Below are 16,090 nucleotides of genomic sequence, written 5' to 3'. Positions count from 1 at the left end.
AACACTGGGACATTGAACAATGCTAATAAGATAAATGACATAATGTGGATGTTAATTTATCCAGAAAAAGTGGATATATTTTGCTGTCAAATAAAATATGAGCGAAAAGAAGAAATCATGATGGGTAACTGCTCAAATCTGGAGTTGCCATAGTTTAGTACAAAAGTTTCTCAAAATGTAGTATGTGAGAATCACCTGGAGATCTCTTTGTGCTTCATAAGAGAGTTTGAGAATTGCAGATTTATCCAATTTAGAAAATTACCTTAAGTAAGATAGTTTCCCTGGTTAAGTTTTAGAGACCCGATTATGAATGTCAAATGCAAAGTATATACAGCAAGAAATTATGAAGATTATTTTACATGGTGTACTATAATTTTAAATTATTCCATATATCAAATGACAATTATCTCTGTCTTTAAAAATTGAATTGATTTTCATAATAATGAATGTGAAAATGCTCAATAAGTAGAATGTTCTAAATCTACTTCAGTTCTGGAACACTATTTTTTGTTTGCTTTTTGTATATGTACATTTATCTATATCATTAAAAATATAAAAGCAATGTCATTTTCTAATGTACGGGAGAAAATATGTGGCAAAAGATGTAACTATTAAAAGATATGTAACTTCTGAATAAGAAAGATATGTTAATTTGGCGTACTGAAATACATTTTTAACTATTAGGTTGGTGCAAAAGTCATTGCAGCTTTTGCCATTATTTTCAATGGCAAAAGCTGCAATGACTTTTGCACCAACCTAATACATAACTACATGCTACAGAAAAAAAGTTCAGACAAATAATACATATCATCACTAGCAGTAAGAAATTTGTTAATTTTGTATTAATGCCAGTATGGGTATTTTATCTGACTATATGGAAAGAATTTATTTTTCTTATTATCATTAGCTGTGAATTCAGACATGTAATTTTAAACAAAACATAATTTAATATTACTTCCTCTGTATACTGTACAGGACTGGGCTCTTTGTTCTTTTGTATTTCAATCTCAATTTTAACAGTATCAGGAAGGAAGTTAGATATAAGGTTGCCTTGGATTTATAAAATAGTTTTCTTCCCAGGAACTCAAAATTACTTGCATTTATTCTTTGGAAATGTTTGTCAGGCTGCCAGTCTTTACTGTGTTCTTTTATGCACAAGATGTGCCTGGCAGAATGTCTATTAACCCCTCCTGCCTTCTAATCAACAGAGCTGGGCAGGCTTAAGTGGAACTAAATGAGTTATAGGTCTGATTTACTTATTGACACAATAAAACTTAGACATCCATGTATTTGTGGAACTTTATCAAAGTGGTCACCTCGGAAGGATAAACATTTAACAGAGTTGTTATTGTCTCACATGTATTTAGTGCCCTTTTTGATAAGGGATGGCATTGCCTTCAGAGCCAGTGGATGGACCACTTTAGTACCACACATCACTCTTTCATCTTTCATCACATTCCTCCTTCATCAAACACAACTCCCACTTATTTTATTATTGTTTCTCTTTTTGTTGCCTTCTATCAAATTATCCCCATGAGGAAGATTTTGCCATCACTGTAAACATGCAATGAATAATAGGCCAGACCTGCCTTCACAGATCTGTTTAACAAAAATGATGATCATAAGTATAATGTTAGGTAACATTTTATTGAAAGTTTCCTGTAAGCCAGAAACATTCTGAGTCCTTTGTTTGCGTAATTTTAACATTCAACACAGCTCTGTGGAATGGGAACTATTATTCCCATGGAACAATTTTTAAAATGAGACATTGAGAGATCTCAGGCCTATAGTCATAACTTGTAAAATGTTCATAGGCAAGCTTGATGTTGCCCATTTTCAAGTCATCTCTGACCAAGGCAGCGAATATATGGGAAGTTGACATAGACATACCACTAGCAACACAGAGAGTGAGAAAAATGTATTATAAAAATATTAACCAGGAAAAAGTTTGCAGTAGAGTAGACATGACTCCTCATCCTCCAGTTTTCTATTTATCAAAGAAGCAGTATTGGGTTGGGCATAATTGCATGCCAAGAAAGAAATCCACCCTTGGACTCAACTGAATCAAATTTGGTGGTGCCTGAAGCATTTTAATTCAGGGGCCTGCCCTTTACGGAAAAGATTATAAAAATGTGAACAATGATAGGGGAAGAAATTGTATATTTATTAGAAATGAGAAAAAGAACCTCAGTCAATCTAAAAAATAAACAGCATCCCAAGTTTCACAAAATAAATAAAAGAACACATTACTATTATTAATTAATAATCTGTATATCTAACACTTTATTTCTTTTCTTTTTTTTTTTTGGAATGGTTTGAGGAAGAGGTTTTATTTATTTTATTTATTTATTTATTATTATACTTTAAGTTTTAGGGTACATGTGCACATTGTGCAGGTTAGTTACATACGTATACATGTGCCATGCTGGTGTGCTGCACCCACTAACTCGTCATCTAGCATTAGGTATATCTCCCAATGCTATCCCTCCCCCCTCCCCCCATCCCACAACAGTCCCGAGTGTGATGTTCCCCTTCCTGTGTCCCTGTGTTCTCATTGTTCAATTCCCACCTATGAGTGAGAATATGCAGTGTTTGGTTTTTTGTTCTTGCGATAGTTTACTGAGAATGATGATTTCCAGTTTCATCCATGTCCCTACAAAGGACATGAACTCATCATTTTTTATGGCTGCATAGTATTCCATGGTGTATATATGCCACATTTTCTTAATCCAGTCTATCATTGTTGGACATTTGGGTTGGTTCCAAGTCTTTGCTATTGTGAATAATGCCGCAATAAACATACGTGTGCATGTGTCTTTATAGCAGCATGATTTATAGTCATTTGGGTATATACCCAGTAATGGGATGGCTGGGTCAAATGGTATTTCTAGTTCTAGATCCCTGAGGAATCGCCACACTGACTTCCACAATGGTTGAACTAGTTTACAGTCCCACCAACAGTGTAAAAGTGTTCCAATTTCTCCACATCCTCTCCAGCACCTGTTGTTTCCTGACTTTTTAATGATTGCCATTCTAACTGGTGTGAGATGGTATCTCATTGTGGTTTTGATTTGCATTTCTCTGATGGCCAGTGACGGTGAGCATTTTTTCATGTGTTTTTTGGCTGCATAAATGTCTTCTTTTGAGAAGTGTCTGTTCATGTCCTTTGCCCACTTTTTGATGGGGTTGTTTGTTTTTTTCTTGTAAATTTGTTTGAGTTCATTGTAGATTCTGGATATTAGCCCTTTGTCAGATGAGTAGGTTGCGAAAATTTTCTACCAATCTGTAGGTTGCCTGTTCACTCTGATGGTAGTTTCTTTTGCTGTGCAGAAGCTCTTTAGTTTAATTAGATCCCATTTGTCAATTTTGTCTTTTGTTGCCATTGCTTTTGGTGTTTTAGACATGAAGTCCTTGCCCATGCCTATGTCCTGAATGGTAATGCCTAGGTTTTCTTCTAGGGTTTTTATGGTTTTAGGTCTAACGTTTAAGTCTTTAATCCATCTTGAATTGATTTTTGTATAAGGTGTAAGGAAGGGATCCAGTTTCAGCTTTCTACATATGGCTAGCCAGTTTTCCCAGCACCATTTATTAAATAGGGAATCCTTTCCCCATTGCTTGTTTTTCTCAGGTTTGTCAAAGATCAGATAGTTGTAGATATGCGGCGTTATTTCTAAGGGCTCTGTTCTGTTCCATTGATCTATATCTCTGTTTTGGTACCAGTACGATGCTGTTTTGGTTACTGTAGCCTTGTAGTATAGTTTGAAGTCAGGTAGTGTGATTCCTCCAGCTTTGTTCTTTTGGCTTAGGATTGACTTGGCGATGCGGGCTCTCTTTTGGTTCCATATGAACTTTAAAGTAGTTTTTTCCAATTCTGTGAAGAAAGTCATTGGTAGCTTGATGGGGATGGCATTGAATCTGTAAATTACCTTGGGCAGTATGGCCATTTTCACGATATTGATTCTTCCTACCCATGAGCATGGAATGTTCTTCCATTTGTTTGTATCCTCTTTTATTTCCTTGAGCAGTGGTTTGTAGTTCTCCTTGAAGAGGTCCTTCACATCCCTTGTAAGTTGGATTCCTAGGTATTTTATTCTCTTTGAAGCAATTGTGAATGGGAGTTCACTCATGATTTGGCTCTCTGTTGGTCTGTTGTTGGTGTATAGGAATGCTTGTGATTTTTGCACATTGATTTTGTATCCTGAGACTTTGCTGAAGTTGCTTATCAGCTTAAGGAGATTTTGGGCTGAGACAATGGGGTTTTCTAGATATACAATCATGTCATCTGCAAACAGAGACAATTTGACTTCCTCTTTTCCTAATTGAATACCCTTTATTTCCTTCTCCTGCCTGATTGCCCTGGCCAGAACTTCCAACACTATGTTGAAAAGGAGTGGTGAGAGAGGGCATCCCTGTCTTGTGCCAGTTTTCAGAGGGAAAGCTTCCAGATTTTGCCCATTCAGTATGATATTGGCTGTGGGTTTGTCATAGATAGCTCTTATTATTTTGAAATATGTCCCATCAATACCTAATTTATTGAGAGTTTTTAGCATGAAGAGTTGTTGAATTTTGTCAAAGGCCTTTTCTGCATCTATTGAGATAATCATGTGGTTTTTGTCTTTGGCTCTGTTTATATGCTGGATTACATTTATTGATTTGCGTATATTGAACCAGCCTTGCATCCCAGGGATGAAGCCCACTCGATCATGGTGGATAAGCTTTTTGATGTGCTGCTGGATTCGGTTTGCCAGTATTTTATTGAGGATTTTTGCATCAATGTTCATCAAGGATATTGGTCTGAAATTCTCTTTTTTGGTTGTGTCTCTGCCTGGCTTTGGTATCAGAATGATGCTGGCCTCATAAAATGAGTTAGGGAGGATTCCCTCTTTTTCTATTGATTGGAATAGTTTCAGAAGGAATGGTACCAGTTCCTCCTTGTACCTCTGGTAGAATTCGGCTGTGAATCCATCTGGTCCTGGACTCTTTTTGGTTGGTAAGCTATTGATTATTGCCACAATTTCAGATCCTGTTATTGGTCTATTCAGAGATTCAACTTCTTCCCGGTTTAGTCTTGGGAGGGTGTATGTGTCAAGGAATTTATCCATTTCTTCTAGATTTTCTAGTTTATTTGTGTAGAGGTGTTTGTAGTATTCTCTGATGGTAGTTTGTATATCTGTGAGATCGGTGGTGATATACCCTTTATCATTTTTTATTGCATCTATTTGATTCGTCTCTCTTTTTTTCTTTATTAGTATTGCTAGCGGTCTATCAATTTTGTTGATCCTTTCAAAAAACCAGCTCCTGGATTCATTAATTTTTTGAAGGGTTTTTTGTGTCTCTATTTCCTTCAGTTCTGCTCTGATTTTAGTTATTTCTTGCCTTCTGCTAGCTTTTGAATGTGTTTGCTCTTGCTTTTCTAGTTCTTTTAATTGTGATGTTAGGGTGTCAATTTTGGATCTTTCCTGCTTTCTCTTGCGGGCATTTAGTGCTATAAATTTCCCTCTACACACTGCTTTGAATGTGTCCCAGAGATTCTGGTATGTTGTGTCTTTGTTCTCGTTGGTTTCAAAGAACATCTTTATTTCTGCCTTCATTTCGTTATGTACCCAGTAGTCATTGAGGAGCAGGTTGTTCAGCTTCCATGTAGTTGAGCGGTTTTGAGTGAGATTCTTAATCCTGAGTTCTAGTTTGATTGCACTGTGGTCTGAGAGATAGTTTGTTATAATTTCTGTTCTTTTACATTTGCTGAAGAGAGCTTTACTTCCAAGTATTTGGTCAATTTTGGAATAGGTGTGGTGTGGTGCTGAAAAAAATGTATATTCTGTTGATTTGGGGTGGAGAGTTCTGTAGATGTCTATTAGGTCCGCTTGGTGCAGAGCTGAGTTCAATTCCTGGGTATCCTTGTTGACTTTCTGTCTCGTTGATCTGTCTAATGTTGACAGTGGGGTGTTAAAGTCTCCCATTATTAATGTGTGGGAGTCTAAGTCTCTTTGTAGGTCGCTCAGGACTTGCTTTATGAATCTGGGTGTTCCTGTATTGGGTGCATACATATTTAGGATACTTAGCTCTTCTTGTTGAATTGATCCCTTTACCATTATGTAATGGCCTGCTTTGTCTCTTTTGATCTTTGTTGGTTTAAAGTCTGTTTTATCAGAGACTAGGATTGCAACCCCTGCCTTTTTTTGTTTTCCATTTGCTTGGTAGATCTTCCTCCATCCTTTTATTTTGAGCCTATGTGTGTCTCTGCACGTGAGATGGGTTTCCTGAATACAGCACACTGATGGGTCTTGACTCTTTATCCAATTTGCCAGTCTGTGTCTTTTAATTGGAGCATTTAGCCCATTTACATTTATGGTTAATATTGTTATGTGTGAATTTGATCCTGCCATTATGATGTTAGCTGGTTATTTTGCTCATTAGTTGATGCAGTTTCTTCCTAGCCTGGATGGTCTTTACAATTTGGCATGTTTTTGCAGTGCTGGTACTGGTTGTTCCTTTCCATGTTTAGCGCTTCCTTCAGGAGCTCTTTTAGGGCAGGCCTGGTGGTGTCAAAATCTCTCAGCATTTGCTTGTCTGTAAAGGATTTTATTTCTCCTTCACTTATGAAGCTTAGTTTGGCTGGATATGAAATTCTGGGTTGAAAATTCTTTTCTTTAAGAATGTTGAATATTGGCCCCCACTCTCTTCTGGCTTGTAGGGTTTCTGCCGAGAGATCCGCTGTTAGTCTGATGGGCTTCCCTTTGAGGGTAACCTGACCTTTCTCTCCGGCTGCCTTTAACATTTTTTCCTTCATTTCAACTTTGGTGAATCTGACAATTATGTGTCTTGGAGTTGCTCTTCTGGAGGAGTATCTTTGTGGAGTTCTCTCTATTTCCTGAATCTGAATGTTGGCCTGCCTTGCTAGGTTGGGGAAATTCTCCTGGATAATATGCTGCAGAGTGTTTTCCAACTTGGTTCCATTCTCCCCATCACTTTCAGGTACACCAATCAGATGTAGATTTGGTCTTTTCACATAGTCCCATATTTCTTGGAGGCTTTGCTCGTTTCTTTTTATTCTTTTTTCTCTAAACTTTCCTTCTCGCTTCATTTCATTCATTTCATCTTCCATTGCTGATACCCTTTCTTCCGGTTGATCGCATCGGCTCCTGAGGCTTCTGCATTCTTCACGTAGTTCTCGAGCCTTGGTTTTCAGCTCCATCAGCTCCTTTAAGCACTTCTCTGTATTAGTTATTCTAGTTATACATTCTTCTAAAGTTTTTTCAAAGTTTTCAACTTTTTTGCCTTTGGTTTGAATGTCCTCCCGTAGCTCAGAGTAATTTGATCGTCTGAAGCCTTCTTCTCTCAGCTCATCAAAGTCATTCTCCGTCCAGCTTTGTTCCATTGCTGGTGAGGAGCTGCCTTCCTTTGGAGGAGGAGAGGCGCTCTGCTTTTTAGAGTTTCCAGTTTTTCTGTTCTGTTTTTTCCCCATCTATGTGGTTTTATCTACTTTTGGTCTTTGATGATGGTGATGTACAGATGGGTTTTTGGCGTGGATGTTCTTTCTGTTTGTTAGTTTTCCTTCTAACAGACAGGACCCTCAGCTGCAGGTCTGTTGGAGTACCCTGCAGTGTGAGGTGTCAGTGTGCCCCTGCTGGAGGGTGCCTCCCAGTTAGGCTGCTCGGGGGTCAGGGGTCAGGGACCCACTTGAGGAGGCAGTCTGCCAGTTCTCAGATCTCCAGCTGCATACTGGGAGAACCACTGCTCTGTTCAAAGCTGTCAGACAGGGACATTTAAGTCTGCAGAGGTTACTGCTGTCTTTTTGTTTGTCTGTGCCCTGCCCCCAGAGGTGGAGCCTACAGAGGCAGGCAGGCCTCCTTGAGCTGTGGTGGGCTCCACCCAGTTGGAGCTTCCCGGCTGCTTTGTTTACCTAAGCAAGCCTGGGCAATGGCGGGCGCCCCTCCCCCAGCCTCGCTGCCGCCTTGCAGTTTGATCTCAGACTGCTGTGCTAGCAATCAGGAGATTCCATGGGGTAGGACCCTCCGAGCCAGGTGCGGGTTATAATCTCGTGGTGCACCGTTTTTTAAGCCCGTCGGAAAAGCGCAGTATTCGGGTGGGAGTGACCCGATTTTCCAGGTGCCGTCCGTCACCCCTTTCTTTGATTAGGAAAGGGAACTCCCTGAACCCTTTCGCTTCCCGAGTGAGGCAATGCCTCGCCCTGCTTCGGCTCGCGCACGGTGCGCGCACCCACTGACCCGCGCCCACTGTCTGGCACTCCCTAGTGAGATGAACCCGGTACCTCAGATGGAAATGCAGAAATCACCCGTCTTCTGCGTCGCTCAGGCTGGGAGCTGTAGATCAGAGCTGTTCCTATTCGGCCATCTTGGCCCTAACACTTTATTTCTTACAATTTTTGGTGTATACTCTCTGACTGTCTCTTCCCATGGCAACAATTTTGTGAAATAATTTTCTAAAAAGAAAATAAAAAGGTAATAGTCAATCTCTCTTCTGACATGCTTCATGGAAAGTTGGGTGTACTTTTAAAAGTTATTGACACAAAAGAGTCTGTGTATGTCACATTTCTTTACTAATAGTGCAACATCTGCTCAGACAGTGCTCCTTGTCAGGGGACAAGTCATCAGAGAACTGAAAAGACAGCAATTGGTCCACCTTAACTGTGTCTTCCTTGAACCATGCCAGCCCTCACCAGACCATTGGTGTGCAGAGCATGAAGTAACTATGAAGCTTAGACATAGTAACTTCTGGATAGGAAGCAATGGAGCAGACTCTGAGTCAGTTCCCTCTTCTTTAGGTCAAAGACGGGGTCCAGATGAATGATGACATCTACTGGGCACAGATCTAACTATTGAAGGCAAAGATGGCAGCCTATTGGCCCACCCTCAGCCCCAGGGCCACCATTGGTGAACAGAGGGTGGTATCATGCCATGCTCCCAGCACTTCTCCACATACACTATGAAGAATTCTCCTATTCATTTTTTATTAGCTTCTTGATAAAGCTATCTCTAACTGCAATATTTCACATAATTACAGAGAAGCTAGGAGGTGGCAAGTAACACCCATGGACTATGCAACAATGGAAGGTTTTTAGCCAGAGAAATGGCTGGTTAGAAAATGCAAAATTCCAGGTGAGTCTGAATACCAGCACTGCCTTTACCTAGAGACCTCGCGTTCTTCCACTGAGCAAGTTTAGTTCTACTAGCCATTTTTTTTGCTAGGTTATCAGAACTTTGAGAGACAAGAGGGACATTAAGAAGAAAATTTTTCTCCCTCCTAATGCTATAAGAAAGAATGAATTTTGGATCCTGATAGACAAGGTCTGTCTCTATTACTGTCTTTATAAAATTGGAGTAATACATATGATTGAATGTTGAGTAGAGATTAAATGAAATATTTTATGTGCAAATAACTGTGTAGTGCTTGGCTCATATACGTTTTATGATAAATCTTTATCATCTCTCCTGAACCAAATAGGACCAATATTTTACACCAGTGGAATAAGTTTGACTTCTGTAAACTTGGCAGGTGGGGCATCTTGTTGAGCACTGGAAATTCAAATATGCACCAATTCACAGCCAACCTCAATCTCTGCTCTCTATGTTTGATATTGCACTTTTGAGCTTAGTATGCCAGATCCCCAGTGGATTGAATCTGTGCTGTAAATCTCTGCTCACTCGACTAATTCTGAATGTATTCATCACAAGGATACTTTGTATTGGCCGCTTAGTGACTTAAACATCCTTTGATGTGAGTGACCTTTGCTGCCTTGTTCAATCAACTAAATTAGATTGCCTTCAGTGTCGTTGCTGGCCTGTCTGAAGCCTAGAATTACCCAAGTCTTGTGGCACCAAGGGCCTGGCTACAAAGCTAAGTCATTTGATTTCACCTGGAGCATTAGTGCTTCTCTTTGCTGCTGTCTCATGCTGCCAAGTACTCAGCCAGAAGGAGAGTCTAACGCAGTCTCTTAAGCCATCCGTAAAGGTGTACATGAAACTGCTCTCAATAACAACATAGTTGAAAAATACAAATTGGCTTCTAGGATGACAAGTTTGTAAAATCCACACTTACCTGAATAGAAATTGTAAGGGCCAAAATAATGCTAACAATTGTACCTGCATTCTCTCTCTTACTCTTCGTCAGAACTCTGTAAGGGAGCTATATTTTTATCACCATTTTATAGATCAGCATTTAACAAACTATGGCTCGTGGGTCTGGCCTGGGCTGCTACCTGTCTTTTTGTTTTTGTTTTTGTTTTTGTTTTTGTTTTGAGACGGAGTCTTGCTGTCTCCCAGGCTGGAGTTCAGTGGCGCGATCTGGGCTCACTGCAAGCTTCGCCTCCTGGGTTCATGCCATTCTCCTGCCTCAGCCTCCTGAGTAGCTGGGTCTACAGGCGTCCGCCACCATGCCTGGCTAATTTTTTGTATTTTTAGTAGACACGGGGTTTCACCGTGTTAGCCAGGATGCTCTCCATCTCCTGACCTCGTGATCTGCCTGCCTCGGCCTCCCAAAGTGCTGGGATTACAGGCGTGAGCCACCGCGCCGGGCCTGCTACCTGTTTTTGTATGGTCCATAAACTGGGAATGGTTTATACATTTTTTAGTGGTTGAAACAAAGTCAAAGGAAAAATAGTATTTTGTGACATGTGAAAATTACATGAAATTCAAATTGTAGCATCCATAGATAAAGTTTTTTTCAAACACATCCACATCCATTTGTTTACATATTATCTATAGCTGATTTGGTTCTATAAGACAGAGTTCAGTAATTGTAACAGAGACCCTATGGCTCACAAATCCTAAAATATTTACTATCTGACCTTTTATGGAAAGCTTTGCTGACTCCATTTACCAGATGATGAAGCTCAGAGAATTCTGTAACTTAGCTAAGGCTACCTTGAAAATCAGTGGTGAAACACATGAAAACCCATGTCTGATTGCTCCAGAGATCATACTTTTAACAACTACACACTGTCACTATAGTGCTTGTTTGTTATGAAATCAGTGAATTTCACACATGAAAAGTAAATCACATTTTAGTGACTCCTTAGTTGTATTTTCTATCTAGAACATTGCAGAAAGGTTTGGCAGAAGGTGGCTGCTACCACTTCTGTAAAGTGGTGTGCTGCTGAATTTAGGAGAGTGTTTTGTTTTGCTGACATCTGCACAGCACAGTGAAGTTCCGGTCCTAGTTCAAGTGCAACGGTTGCCAGCCACAAATTATAAACACTTCCACTTCTAACCTAACTTCAAAAGCACAGCACATATACTAGGCTTTTGGAATTCGATGAAAGGTATGGGGACCATGCCCAAGAAATAATTATAAATGATTATTCAAAATTATACATTCAGTTAATTGCCAGTGAAGAGAAAAAATAATCCCTTCCTGGTTTCAGAAGCCAGAAATAGTGGCAAGATTTGGTCCATTAAACCAATGAAAAAAAATTATTATGTCAGAATTATTCTCTCACAGCAACATTTTAATATCCAATATTCGTTTTAATATTCGCTTTTAAATGCATTTATGACATTTTAGTTTGCACCTTGACAAATTTTACATTTTAGATATTATGGTTTAAAACAATCATACAGCCTGGTTTTTTAACTATAAAAAATAGTGCTAATATTCAAGAGTACTATTTTGTATTCTGTTAGGCCACCCAAGCAGGGTCACGAAGGATTAAGGGATATCTTTTTAAAAATATTTGCAGAGATGTGTTGACAGGGGCACAGTGGCTAACTAATAATTAGTTTGGGGATTATATATTGACTTATGAGTTAACAAATTTATAATTTGTATCCCATGCCATCTATGTTGTCAATGGTTTTAGGATCTTTGGACTGAAACACTTGATCTGCATTTGTTTCATGGCCTATTCTGGAACATGTAGTCCTCCAATTATTGTTATGTTGGGTCTTAGGACATCTGTTTTTATGACTTAGCACTTAGCAGCAAAGATACATAGCACAGCTTGGAAGAGCACTGCTTTGGTTAAACTAGTATTTACTGTAAGTGGAAAAGGGAGATAGTTATTAGAAAATTATACAGAGTAAATGTCTGTCTAAAAATTAAACTGGATATTTCTAAACTTTCTTTTTTACTTTTGGGTATCTTTGACTCATTTTTTGGACAAAGTTTGCTTCGAAACTAAGTCATTTTCAAACAGTAATTAAAACATGAATTTTCATCAGGTTATGTTTTCTCCCTCCTCTGAGTCATTTTAGTATTTTGTGTACATGCCTCTTACTGTACTTTTGATCTTTCATTACAGCTATTTATTTACTTCAGTCATTCTACATAGCCCTATATATTGTTAAGTCACTGAAGGCAGGTACCAAATCTTTAAATGATATTTTTTATTCTGGTTCTATGATAAAAGGGAAAGCATTAATTAAAATTGAGTAAAACATTTAATTGTGGAAATGTGTATTATAAGGAAAGCTGTGTGCTTTTGTTTGACAGACACAGGGAAATTATATGGGTGCCACATAGTTTCCTGTGTTCAACTAAAGCAAACCTGACCATTTATAATGTTTGATTTGCTTTGATCATTTGCAATGATGAAGAGAGATATATATGTAGCAGAGAGGGCAATTTATATTTTGAAGAAAAGGAAAATAAGGAGAAAGGGAACTTGAGGCAGAAGACAGAAGACTAGACATGAAAAGAACTTGCAGTTCCTAAGGCAAGAAAAGGATGCAGATATAATATTAGGAGCATTGGAGAACATGCCCAGTCTGAACAGTTTTCAGCATTATCCTCCTTTCAGATACAATCACAGTATCCAAGTATTTTCCTCTCTTTTCCCTGTCTCTAATATTTATTATTTAGTATATGCAGGACACTGTGCTAGGAACCATATCTATACCTTATAGGCTATGTGTCTCAAATTAATTTTAAAGAGGTGAATAGATAAATATGACTATTTTAATTTATGATAGTAAATCTGGTCTGAACAGACTTTGTGGTTAAGACATTAATGGGCATATAATGTGTTTTGAACCATCCAATGAAAGATGAATCTGCTTTAAAATGTGTTTTTTTCTCATATTTCACTTTGAAAGCTGATTTTTTCAGTTCAGATTCTAATTCTACCACTTACTAGCTCCTTGTCCTGTGAGACCATTAAAGGAGTTTTCTAGCTTCAGTTTTCTCACTGGGAGAATGGAGATGTTAGTAAAACTGAGGCAATAAAATTTCCATGATGATCAATTAAGATAATGTAATTAAAATACTTAGCATGTTGTAAGCATGCAGTAAATACTAGTTAATACTGTTATACTGGGTCTTGATTTATTGTGCAGCTGTCCCTATTATGACTTTCCTCTCCTGTGGGGCAGATATTTTTGAATGGATAATTAATACTGGTAAAGTTTAAATTTATTAATTGGTCTCAATAAGCTAACATTTGTCCATTTAGAATGCTTTATGAAAAGGGAGCTGTCTCAAGCCCAGGAGTCCTTGGTATTCTCTCATTCATAACAATGCACAGAATTTCCAATCCTGATTATCTTTCCATTTTTATTTTAATTTTTTATCCTACTCTAAATAGTCAGATGCATTCAAATATATCTTAAAATTCATTCATTATTTAAATTTAATCTGAACAGAATACATAAACCAGTAGTGTGTTTTAAAAATATAATTCTAGTGCATTGTCTTAGAATAGTGTCAACACAACTACTCAGTAGCTCTTTACTGTGATTATATAACATCGATTCAAGAAGTAAAAGGCTGGACTGGTGCAATGGCTCACGCCTGTAATCCCAGCACTTTGGGAGGCCAAGGTGGTAGGGTAGTTTAAGCCCAGGAGGAGTTCAAGACCAGCTTGGGCAATATAGGTGGGACCTCATCTTTGCAAAAATTAAAATTAAAAAATTAGCTGGGCATGGTGATGTGCATCTGTAGTCCAGCTACTTGGGAGGGAGGATTGCTTGAGCCCAAGAAGTTGAGGATGCAATGAGCTGTGATTGCACCACTGCACTCCAGCCTAGGTGACAGAGTGAGAACCTTGGATTCTGCTGTTATTTATGAAAATGAGGCTCTTATATGCAGCACCTTATTGTTTCCTACTCAAATTTTTAAAAATTATCTTTGATAGGTTTCTCAAAAATTTCAGAATTCACACTTGAAGTACAGGGTATTTGATAATGTGTTTCTTTCTGCAGAGTAGCCAGATCAAACTGATTGCAACCACAGAGCTCTGGAGGAACAGCAAATAAGCTGCCTTGTCACTAAAGATGGTAAAACTTTTAGAGAAAAGAAAAATATTCCATTCTCAACTGGCAAATTAAATGTTATTTTAATAAACTGCAATGATACAGAGTACACAATTCCCAATCTAATTTCACATGTTATTTGTTTAAAATAATATGCATTAGCACAAAGACAAATAAGATTTGTCTCAATGAGAAACTAGTACAGATATAATTCCTCTCCACTTTTGACGCACATATCACTTTACGGCTAAGTAAGCAAAACCTTCAAATTTCAATAAGGCAAATAAATTAACTTTGCACAAGTTGAAGAGGGAACATTTTATGCGGGAAATTATTTCTAAGCTTGAAGATGGAAGAAGTATGGTTTCTCTCCAATATAATCTCGTTTAACCAAATATAGGTCCTAGGAAGTGTGTGTGTGTGTGTGTGTGTGTGTGTAGAACTAGCAAACAAGAGCATATAGTATCTTTCCTTATACAATTAAATAAACTGGGGCTCATCAAATATGTGTTTAATAATGTGCATGAGAGACAGGTTTTATAAGAGATGGTAAAGAAGGAAAATCAGGCCTAAAAGAACAAGTTTTAATATTTTATCTTTGTGGAATTTGTTAAACATCATGATGTCAACATTCAATTCTGGTAGTGTAACCTTTCCTGAAATTAAGATTTAAGAGTATTTTTTAGCATTACTAAAAAATTAGCATTCAATGACTCAAATTATGCTGCCCAGGCTAGCAGCAAGAGCGTCATCCAAGGACTTAGAAATGCAAATCCTCAAGCTCCACCCCAGACCTACTAACTCAGAAACTCTAGGGGTGGACATCAAGAAATCTGTGTTTTAATGAGCTCTTCAAGCAATTTAGATGCATGCTAAAGTTTGAGGACCCCTGGTCTAAATCAATTCCTCACAAAACAAGGGAAATTTGATGTATGTAACCAAGATGTTCAGGGGCAAACACATGAAATTATGCTTCGGTAACTTACTTAAGTTTGCCACTGATGCATTTTCCAGATGCTTTCGAGTCCTATCGATTTATTTTACTCCTTTGACTAAATTAAAATGCAATTTATACAATGCCCTATTTGTTCTACTTTTGCTATAAATTCAAGCTCAATTTTATTTTGATCTTTAAAACTGGTCTTGACCACATTCAAGGTAACTCCAGATCGATAATTTGAAGCTCAGTGTTGTGACACTCTTTGCCAATCTCACTTATCATAGTGGTTAGTTCTACCTTGTCTATTTATCAAACCAAGTTCCTATTTCTGAAGCATGTATACTTCATTCTTATATTTCAATTTCTTATCACAGAGGATACAATGTCCACCCAAGCATGTGCCTCTGACTACTCTCTCCTATTCTGCAAGGGTGCAATAATTATTAAGCAAACTAGTCAGAAACTAAGTCATTGAATAGGCCATTCTTCATCAGGATGCAAGAATACTAATGGTGTATATGAGACTAAACATGGTTGGGTAGAGGGACAGATTGTGGCAGAGAGGGATAGGAGTGCAGTAGGAAGCACCCAGCAGCCTGCCAAGTCTAAGTTTAATGCTACTTCTCAGCCAAGCCTTAAAGGTGGTGGGGCATCAGGTGCTTTCTTATCAGAGAATCCCAGAAGGAAGAAGAAACAGTGGATTGAAAGGTCCTTGTGGCCAGCCATAACTATCTATGTCAATTGCTCTGAGATAAACCAGCAGTTTATATGCTCCATTTGTCAATATTTGGGGAACTCATTTTACCCTTTGTTTGTATTTCCAAATGTTGGGTTCTGTTTTGGACCATCTCTTGTGGTACAAAACATCTCTATTATGCTTCCAATATTCTAAGTTCTGCCTTCCTCTCTGATGATGAAAGAGAGTAAGAAACTTCACTTACTC

The sequence above is a fragment of the Pan troglodytes genome, chromosome 5 (assembly GCF_028858775.2).
Source record: "Pan troglodytes isolate AG18354 chromosome 5, NHGRI_mPanTro3-v2.0_pri, whole genome shotgun sequence".
NCBI classification, from domain to species: Eukaryota; Metazoa; Chordata; class Mammalia; order Primates; family Hominidae; genus Pan; species Pan troglodytes.
This window is presented reverse-complemented; position numbering follows the sequence as displayed.